This window comes from Bidens hawaiensis, unplaced genomic scaffold (genome assembly GCF_021521415.1).
Source record: "Bidens hawaiensis isolate Kalapana, Puna unplaced genomic scaffold, B.hawaiensis_p1.1 tig00045233_1, whole genome shotgun sequence".
NCBI classification, from domain to species: Eukaryota; Viridiplantae; Streptophyta; class Magnoliopsida; order Asterales; family Asteraceae; genus Bidens; species Bidens hawaiensis.
The window spans coordinates 156130-165753 of NW_027505931.1; the positions used below are offsets into that span (position 1 = coordinate 156130).

The following is a 9624-nucleotide window of genomic DNA, read 5'->3' on the forward strand; positions in this document are numbered from 1 at the left end:
AACGTTTGTTATGTAGTCTTGCAGGTGCTTGAAGGCCAAAAGATTCGTGTATATAAAGCCTAGTTGTACTGGAAAACAAGTTTAGGCTTTTTTGTACTAATTTGGGTTCCAGATTTTTGTGGAATGAGCTATCATGTCTAAGGTTGTGTATGCTGGCTGAATGATAGATGACTGTTTGATGGATGCTCTAATTAGATATACTTTTAATCAAAATGATGAATTTATAAATAATAAATAAAAGATCATGACAAAAGTTAATAGTTTTAACACTAGTTAGGCCATGCGTAGTGGAGGGGCTACAAATTGGAGCGAATTGTGACACGTGGCCCCCAGTCAATAAGGAGTGAGAATTTGTTTTTGGAGTGTAATGGTGTAGGGGCTACAAACTGGGGCCACAATATCTTTTTTTATTATTTTCTTTTTACAATTAAACTAAACAGATAAAAACCAAGAAAATTAAATAATAAAATAAAAATGTATTAAAATTAAAAAGAAATACAAAAAAAATACATAACTAAAAAAAAGAAACCAATATCAGTAATATTCGAGCATTTTTTCATGTCGTCGTTGAAACAATAATGCGGCTTCCTCGTGAAACCCCTCCGATTTGAGAGATCCGTAGTCTTCTTTCATCTTACGCAATTTCAACGTCTGGTTCATATTTTCTTGTTGTTTGTTGGATGCTCGAAGGTTGTTTCCTATTACCGTGGCATTTGTTTCCAAACAACCGACCAACTCGTTTAATTGTCCGACTTCTTCACTGGGCGTCGTATTGAATTGTGTTGACGACGAACCTCCCCCCTTATTTTTTCTCGATCTCCCGTGTGGTGTAACATCCTACTTTTGATTATAATAAATAAATGAAATTTCGTTTATTCAATAAAGTGTCGGGTGTCGGTTTAGATAAATAAACTGTAAGATGATGGGCATGGACATTTGAAGATGGAATATAAAATGGAATAGGCCTTAGGCCCATGGACTTAAGGGAGTATAAAAACCGCTTAAACCCTAATTCTTTCCATTTTTACCCATCTCTACACCATAGCTTACACATTGGAAAACACTCACAAACACTATCCTATAACCCGAACCTAGATCCGAAGGCGAAAACTCGAGCTTGTTGGTGCTGGAAAGTCGTAACAACCTACATCAATACTAGATCGTGCCCGTAGATCGAACCGTTTAAGGTACGTTTATATCGAGACGTTTATATCAAGAACTTGTTCGTTTAGGTCCGGATTACGTCCAGAAATCATAGATCTGTTTTAGTATGTTAAAAACGAATCCAAAACAATAAATCTTACTAAAATCGATTAACATTTGATAGGTTAATTGTTAACCTAAAAGAACCCATAATATAGGTCCATAAATCGCACCCTTTAAACGTGAATGTTTGGCCGATTTGATGATTGAGGTTTGTTAGCGCTGTGATTCCGAGTTCATGGATACCAAAATCGTGATGTTTCGCTAAGAAACGAAGGTTTAATTGCAGATCTAAGAAACGTTGACCAATTGGTGTTCTTGGCGATTTTAACTTTGACCCTGAGTCAAATTCTGGATAAGATTGGTGTAAGGTAACGAATCAACTAACCAATTCGTTAAGGCAAGATAACGAATCAGTTCGCCAATTCGTTAGGCCCAAACAACAAATCAGTTCACCCATTCGTTATGCCCAAATAGCGAACTAGACAGCGAACCAAATCACGAATCAATTAACGAACCAGATAACAAATCAGGACTTGTTCAGATAACGAATTGGAATGACGAATCAGATGATGACTAGATGACGAATCAGTAACGAACTAGATTATGAAAGTAACGAATTAGTTAGCGAACCAGGCTTAATTTGTTTATAGCGAATGAGTTAACGAATTAGAAAAATAATTTAAAATCCTAATGGAAAATGTGTTAAGATAGTTAATGAAAATAATATTTTTCCAAGCTGACATGGTAGCTTAACCCCAGCCAGGGGCTTTACCCCTTGGACCCTGCTAAGGGCTGCCGCCCCTAGAACCCCGCTGCCCCCAGACCCCCGTTCGTTAAATTGATACGTGTAATTGTTATACAATTAGTCGTGCACAGCTCAAGAAAAGGATTACCATAAACGGTGAACGTAACCGCATTCAGGTGAGTTTCTAGCCCCATTTCCTTGTTACGTTTTCGAGGCTGTGTGCATACTCGATGTGAATGTTAATACACTTACCTTAAATGGTAAGTGTATGTCTTAATGACGAATGTGATAGTTATGAATGTATGCTTGACAGTACGTGAACGACCTTCGGGTATTGCACGTATTGTTAAGGCAAGTATAGTGTAGTATGTATGATATATGTATGTGAATAGGGAAGTATGTACGACTATGATATGTATGATATTAAATGTATGGATTTGATAATGGAGATGATAATGAAAGGTAAGGTAAGGTAAGGTAAGGTTAAAGGGTTGCATACCCTAATAATATATGCGAAGGATAAATGGTTGCAGACCCTAATAATATATGCGAAGGTTAAAGGGTTGCAGGCCCTAATAATATATGCGAAGGTTAAAGGGTTGCATACCATAATAATATATGCGATGGTTATAGGGCGTAATGCTCTTTAAAACGTAAGGTATGGTTATGCAGGTATTAAAGTATGAAGTATGTACGAAAGTATGTAGTTATGAATATGTTGTATGTGGTATGATTAACTAGAACTCACTAAGCGTAGCTGACTTTTAGTATGCACGCAGGTGAGTAGAATGAGACAGCTGGCTTGAGCGGGGGCACATGGCAGAAGAATAAGAGTCTGACATCTGATGACCTAAGATGTTTTTAATTAATGTTTTTGATTTGAAAGACAATATGTTCGTTTAAAGACAAAGTTATGGATTTGATTGTAATGTTTATGAAAGTTTTTTAATATTCCGCGAATGTTTTAATTAACTATGATATTTAGAACGGTGTTTATGAGTAAATCGAACATCAAAAGTAGGGCACTGGTAACGGGACCTTACACTGTGGTCGAGGCAACTCCTGTACTTCTTCGTCGTCGGCTAAATTAACATCGTCGGCTAAATTAACCGCATCGTCCAAGAAGAAGCTACGAGCATCTGAGGGTGTGTTTGGTGTGCTCGGATTTGTCGACGACGCTGTCTTTGACTTTTTTGAAGGCCGGGCTGAGCCGGCTCATCGGGCGACCGGAACGGTTGGTGCCCCGTCCCATTTCGCGCAACCGCGTAGTTTTTTCCAACAATTCAAATACTTGAACGGTTTCCCGGACCGCTCAAAAGTTTGGCCTTGAGCTCGAAAGTCGCTCAAGGTTTGATTTATAATGTCGCCGTCGTTATGCCCTCTACGCCAGCCGGGCCCCTGCAACCGGTTAATTATCCAGGCAAATTTTTGACAATCGGCGTTAAGCCCCTTCAAGTGGGCTTGAACCGCTGCTTTTCCCCGGTAGTCTTCGGGTTCATCAGTTATCGCGAGCCAAGCTTCAAATACTTTCTTCCAAAACACCCTGGTGGCTTGAAAGTGAGCTACAAATTAAAATTATTTTTCACAATTAGTATACATTTTAATAAACACTAATACATTTTTAATAAATACTTAATATTAAAAAACTTACCGACGTCGGGATCCTCCGAAAATGACGATCCAAGCCCTTGCGAGGGTCACCTCCTCCTCCTCGCTCCAATGCTTGTATAGATCAGTTGCGCCATCGGCTCCCCCGGTTGTTTCTTTTTGTGTTTACGGGTCCGCCTTTTGGCTTGAACCGGAGGCCCGCGCCGTTTGCATCTCGGTGGTGTAGACCCAAACGTCGGCATTAAGTTTTGGGGCATGAGATAGTTGGCGTACATGTTTAGGTTCGGGTCGGGAAATTGAAACGGATAGCTCGGTTAGTTTATCTGGTTCATCGGGTTCCATTGTAAGTTCATGTTCGGTTGGTTTTTGCGAACCATGGAGTTGACCGAAAGGAGGGGAATGGGTGGTTCGGTTGGTTCGAGTTGTTTCTAGGATTCATTTTGCTATTTTTTTGTAAGAATTTAGGTATGAATTGTGTATAAAATGGAGAAGAAGGTGTATGTTTATATATATATATATATTGTTTTAATTATTTTTTTTTATTTTTGACCGTTGCAATGGTCAAATTAATATAATAATATTATTATTAAATCAAGCCGGTGACAAGAAAACCCCGCCCCTTTTCGCCCACATATCGCCGGTGGGGGTCGGGGTGGGAGGCGGTGTTCCCCCTTCTTCTCGCCCCAAACCATCGCCCCATTACGGATTGCCTTATAAGTTTGGTTTTGAGTTTTGACCCATAACCGAACTGACAGCCTTATGTACAAACTACAACGATTTGGGTTAATGTTTACACATTGTCCGAACACACTCGGTGATGTTTGCAATATGAATGTTGATGAATCTGCGGAGTTTGAACCCTTTGCAACAAGTATTGGTCATGACGATTGAATAACAATCGGGTTGATGTTTTTTTATCCATGAGGTGAACATTTATGTGAACCTATAAGTTATGTCAAGAACCTTTGAGGTTTGTTGAAGCGTTTTGGTTAATCTTCAAGTTTCTAGCCTTATGATTGCTTCCGTTAACCGCATCCTAAACCCTTTTTATAAATCCTTTGTGATAGATACTTTTATCATACTTACGTTTTACACTAACTCATTAGACTTACTTTTGATGAGACAATGATTAAGAGCATGTGGAGTTTAGGATGCTCAAGCATAAGATTTGAAACCACAACCTTACTGATGACGGGGGCGTAGCCCAAGGAAATAATAAAATGGCTGAAACACATTAACGCTAAAATGGTTAAAAGGTTAAAGGCTTCGTTTCCCGCCCAAATTTATGTAAACAAGTACGTGAACAGTACCCACGTGCTACAGTACGATGTCAACTCACTGATCAAATCACTGTTCCCTCTGAGCAAGGGACATGCTCAGATAAAGTATTATTATTTTAATCATGGACCAACGGTCCAAAGCTTCCCGCCCACAAAGGTCAACCCTCTAAGCGAACTGGAGGTCAATTAGTTTGTACACTGGACAAAAGGCTCAGTCTCTTCTTCTATATAAGAAGAACTTAGCCTTAAACAAGAACACACCAAGATCTGGGCAGATAACATACTCTCCCTAATCTTCTCTTATTCCTTGAGAAATATGCTCTTAGCTTATTTTTTTTTCTTACTTCAATAGCTTCATAGCTTCACCAAGAACATCATTCAAGAACCGATTCCAAACATCACGGTTCTTGATCCTTGGTGAACTATAGCAACCAACAACAAACTAGTGAACCTCCTTCTACGTTTTGCAAACGTAGAGGGATACCACGACCTGCGTTAGGTTAACTTGAACCCTTGAAGCTTGTTAGCCTAATCAGTCATTCATTATCATTGGTCTTATCTTTGTTGTAGCAACACTTACACTTGTAAGAAGTTGAACCCACGACTTCACATTTGTGAGGGGAACATCATACATAACTATGTATTTCAAGCAGTACGCATAAATAATATAAGTTAATTGACATGTTTCTGTGAATTTTTTTAAACTAATAAAGACAATCTATGATTGTGATAAACATACATACCTATGTATTTCAGCATTACGCATAGATAATAAAAGTTAATTGACATGTTTGATTTACACAACCGATTTCAAGTTTCGAACCACATTATTAAGTTAGTAAACCACTAACAAACAAATTATTTGAATCTCAAAGCACACATATCGACCTACTTGTTTTGCTTTAAACAATAGTAATCACTATCCTCTCACCTTTTAATTTTGTGTTTTCAATAATCTATATTTTCTGACTCTTTTATCATAACTTAACCTTTTAAATCTTCCAATAAAAACAAACTCAAACGTTACATTAAAAAAAAACAATATTTTAAAATTTCCTGGGATACAAACCAATAACTTTGAGTGTTTAAAAGATTTGATTTTTGTCACTAGACCACCAACCCTTGAACAAACGGACAAATTGTGTTTTATAAGTTAGTTTTAAACACTCGAAATTCTAATATTTGAGTTTCAAGTGCTAAAAAAATAGTCCGAACATAAAAAAACCTCACAAATTATATTTTGTATATATCAATTCAGAACTTTGGTGCCGTAAAGTCTCCCATTGGCCTTTTTATCTGACTTTAACTTGGAACCACGCACATCTAACACACCTTTTACTAAGATCAACGTAATTGTATGTAAACCCAGAGCAATAGCATGATGAACCAAAAAGTCTCCAGACCTATTGTTAAGAATAGTGAATTACTATTCTCATTACAACATTTAACCAAACTGGAAACCATATGCTTCGACCCGAATTGAATGTCGGGCCGTTCGTTGAAGATAAAAGTATATCGAACCCATATGAAGTTTTACCATGAGCAGATTGTATCCATTGAGCAGATATAAGCTTGATTAAGATTTGCTTTACCGGAGTATCAAAGGCAAACATGACATCATTATGAACATAAAGTCCCAAGGTATGGAACCGACGTCTAGGCTGTTGTTCTATTTTATTTTTTTTATCTTTTCGTAGGAATATTCAGCGTATTTTCACATTTATTATTTACATATACAACATATATCACTTACAATATATATATATATATCCTTGTCAAAGGGAAAGTTCTTAGTATTTGGGGTGATTTTTAGGTTATTTCAATAAAATAAAAAATCGGGTTGCGCCATATATATGAACGAGTATACAATATGATGTAATTGCCGAATCAACTACCATGGTCTAATTAGTAAACATTCTGACTAGTTGATAATTTTACTATTTGTTGGGAATTTTGAGAAATGTTCCTGTAAAAGGTTTCATTCATGCCTAATTCATGTCGAGCAGACCTTATTGTTGTGACAATTATTAATTAATTTATGGAATATCCATGAATAGGATCAACTCTTATTCAATGGTATTTAATTTACATGAGGTTCTTCTTTCTTATTTTTAATAAAGTTCTCGAGAGGGCTTAGTTGATCCATGAATTAGGTTTCATTTTTCGTTTCCTTTTCGTTTGTTTCGAGAAAAAATATCGATCAATTCCCGTTCTTTCTTTTTCTCTTGATTATTTTCCGATTGAGTTGTATGGATCACGTTCATGATTAACGAAAATGTGCAAAGCTCTATTTGCCTATGCCATTCTATGAGTCTCTTCCCTTTTGCGTATTAGCATCGCCACTCCCTTTGGCAGCATCCATTAATTCAGAACCTAATTTGAAAGCCATATTTCGACCTGGACGTTTTTCGGGATGCCGTTAATAACCAACAAATGGCAAGTGCTTTTCCTTGTGTGGATCCTATTTCAATGGGAACTTGATGAGTCGATCCACCTACGAGTTTTGCTTTTACTGCTATACCCGGAATTACTCTATGTATTGCTTGACATAAAATAGATAGTGGATTTGTTAATCGTCATTTGTTGAATCTTTTTCACGGCTCGATAGATAATTTAATAAACCAATGAATTTTTTTCCGTGTTTCAGAATACAGTTAACCAACATGTTAACTAATCGATTACGATTAAATGGATTGGATTTTGCAGTTTTTTCTTCCGCAGTACCTCAACGTGACATGAGCGTGAAAGGGGTTTGCCACCTTATTGGTGGTATTTTTTTTATTAGTTAAAGTCCGTAATGTACGTAACAAAAAATTGATTGAAAACTAATTTTGTTTTTGTTTTGTTTTAGTTATGGTATCCTAACAAATGCGACCGAAACCGACCGGATTCACGTAAATCACAACGTTTTGTTTAAGTTCTACTACCGTAACGAACGTAACGAAAACCAACCGAATGCTGAATTTTCTTTGTTCTGTATCATAACGAATGTGATGGAAACCGACCGAATTCGTGTAGACTGACCGTCTCAACGCCCGGAATTGATAACGGTTGGGTTTTACCAAAGATTGAGTTTTTACTGACCGACTCCATCCCATTGGTTCACCTCAAGATATTTTTTTGTTTTAATTATAGTACAATAACACACGTTACCAAAACCGATCGAATTCGTGTCGACTTACCATCTCAACACTGGGTTTTTACCACCGCCTGAATTTTACCATATGCCTGGCGGTACGTGGCGGGTAAAATACTAGTCATAAGCTATTTTAAGAAACAATCTAAAAAATAACCTTGTCGTATAAAATTTTGTAAACTGTTACTAGGGTTTTTCATTTTACGATTTTGCCCTTTTGACACATTTTAGATATAAACTAGGAGGCTATTAGGGTTTCTTGCTAGTCCTTCAGCCGACTGCTGTTCGTCAACGACACCGTATCACAGGTAGATAATTTAATCTCATTTCAGTTGGATATTATATGTTGAATTGAAGTAGTTTTATTGTGAATTAGTTTAGGTTTAATTCAATGATTCACTATACTGTGAATATGATTATTATTGTTTAATAGATAATCTGCTGGTTAACTGTTAATATAATGAGTTATTATGTAAATGAGCCAAGCCTTGTATGCGTTTAGGATCGTCACGAGCTTTGTGTATTTTCAAGCTTTTGCCTATTAATTTTAAACCAGCTTCAGCAACCTCATTTAAGGTTTAAAGTATATTATATATTAAATGAGCTTGAAAAAACCACTCACATGCCGAGCTGGGGTTGGTTAATATACGCTTGCTAACGAATATCTTTTTTTTTTCTTTTGACAGTTTCAGTTAAGAATCAATGGCACCACAGGCGAGGAAACCTCATGTGTGCAGGAACCCTGATCTGATCAGGGGTGTAGGCAAGTATTCAAGGTCAAAGATGTACCACAAAAGGGGTCTGTGGGCCATCAAGGCCAACAACGGTGGCGCTTTTCCTAAACACGAGAAACAAGCCGTTGCAGCTGCTCCAACCGAGAAGCCACCAAAGTTCTATCCAGCTGATGATGTCAAGACACCCCTTGTCAACAAACGCAAACCCCGACCAACCAAACTCAGGTTTTTATTCTGTGTTAATTAATGTATATGCATAGTTTGTATCTGTGTGTTGAATTGGTTTGTTTTATGTGTTCAGAGCTAGCATCACTCCTGGAACCGTGCTGATTATTCTGGCTGGAAGGTTTAAGGGCAAAAGAGTTGTTTTCTTGAAGCAACTTACCTCAGGATTGTTACTCGTTACTGGTACTGATGATCTTGTTTTATTATGTTTTTTGGTCATCTTTTGATAGTGTTTTCTGCTTTGTAGGTCCCTTTAAGATCAACGGTGTTTTCTTTGAGGAGGGTAAATCAGTCATATGTGATTGCCACATCAACCAAAGTTGACATCTCGGGTGTAAACGTTGACAAGTTTGATGATAAGTACTTTGGGAAGAAGGTTGAAAAGAAGAAGAAGAAAGGAGAAGGCGAGTTTTTTGAAGCAGAGAAAGAGGTAACTGGTTGACCTGCACACACAATTTTTGACCTTTTTTTTTGGTAAAATCAAGAATCCTTTTGACCCATATGATATTGGGTTGACCCGTATACACGAACTGAAGTTATTGTTATTAATCATGTATAGGAAAAGAGCCCACTTCCACAGGAGAAAAAGGATGACCAGAAAACCGTGGATGCAGCATTGATACAATCCATTGAGGCTGTACCTGATCTGAAAAGCTATTTGGGTGTACGGTTTTCATTGAAAGCAGGCAT

The 9624-nt window shown here is 37.3% G+C and overlaps 1 pseudogene across 1 annotated transcript; it reads left to right on the forward strand.

The window, feature by feature from the left end:
• The first annotated feature begins 8667 nt into the window (after positions 1-8667).
• LOC143616006 (large ribosomal subunit protein eL6-like) lies at positions 8668-9621 on the forward strand (annotated as a pseudogene). Its single transcript, XR_013150584.1, has 4 exons — positions 8668-8934; positions 9011-9117; positions 9182-9364; positions 9494-9621. The product of XR_013150584.1 is annotated as a large ribosomal subunit protein eL6-like (transcript).
• Positions 9622-9624: the final 3 nt, after the last annotated feature.